We start from the raw sequence: 853 nt of genomic DNA, 5'->3' as shown, positions 1-853 counted from the left end.
TCCATTTAAGGATTATGGAGGCCACTGTGCTCTTAGGAACCTTAAGTGCAGCAGAATTTTTTTTGTAACCTTGGCCAGATCTGTGCCTTGCCACAATTCTGTCTCTGAGCTCTTCAGGCAGATTATATACGAATTGTAAGATAAAGTGTCACATTTACCTTTGTTATTTTGTTATCCCACGGCGAAACAAGCTTCCCTATCGATACTTCACTCATAATGCTTTGTCTTGCTTAAGACGCTATGGGTAAAACTCCTTTTTCTCCGAATACTGAAGCCTTTTTCAATCATGCAGTGTAACTGCACGGCCATTGGTTCGTGCAGTGTATTAAAAACAAACCAATGGCTCGGCAGCAGAGCTCGCCAATATGGGTGGGGCATCTGGCTATATAAGCGTGCACTTCGCCATAGGATCCTCAGGTTACTTCGACTGAAGCGACGACCGAGTCATGCAGCTACATAGCACGGCCAGCAACGCAGTACTCATTCCTGTATCTCAGGGAACCGAGGTTACGTTAGTAACCAAATACGTTCCCTATCGATAGTTCACTTGTACTGCGTCCACAAGCTGCCGAATAGCCAGTGCACGATCTGGCGCGACTACCGCCCTCATTCGGGCTGAGTCGAGAACTGTTCCCAAGAATGATATCTGGGAGACAGCGCGCTCTTGGCAACGTTGACCCTGAGTCCCAGGCACTCTAAGTGGCTGAGGAGTGAGCACCAAGGGCCCAGAGGGACCAAGTAATTGTAGGGAAGCCCCACAGGAAGCGATAGGGCCAAACTCACAGAGGTCAGCCCGGTGTTAAGTAATTGTTCCAAGAAAAATCGTACAGCCTTGGAACCCAGTGTGGGCCAA

The sequence above is a fragment of the Sinocyclocheilus anshuiensis genome, unplaced genomic scaffold (genome assembly GCF_001515605.1).
Source record: "Sinocyclocheilus anshuiensis isolate Anshui unplaced genomic scaffold, SAMN03320099.WGS_v1.1 scaffold282, whole genome shotgun sequence".
Classification (NCBI taxonomy): Eukaryota; Metazoa; Chordata; class Actinopteri; order Cypriniformes; family Cyprinidae; genus Sinocyclocheilus; species Sinocyclocheilus anshuiensis.
The sequence above is the reverse complement of the archived record's forward strand: the minus strand, read 5'-3'. Positions refer to the sequence as shown.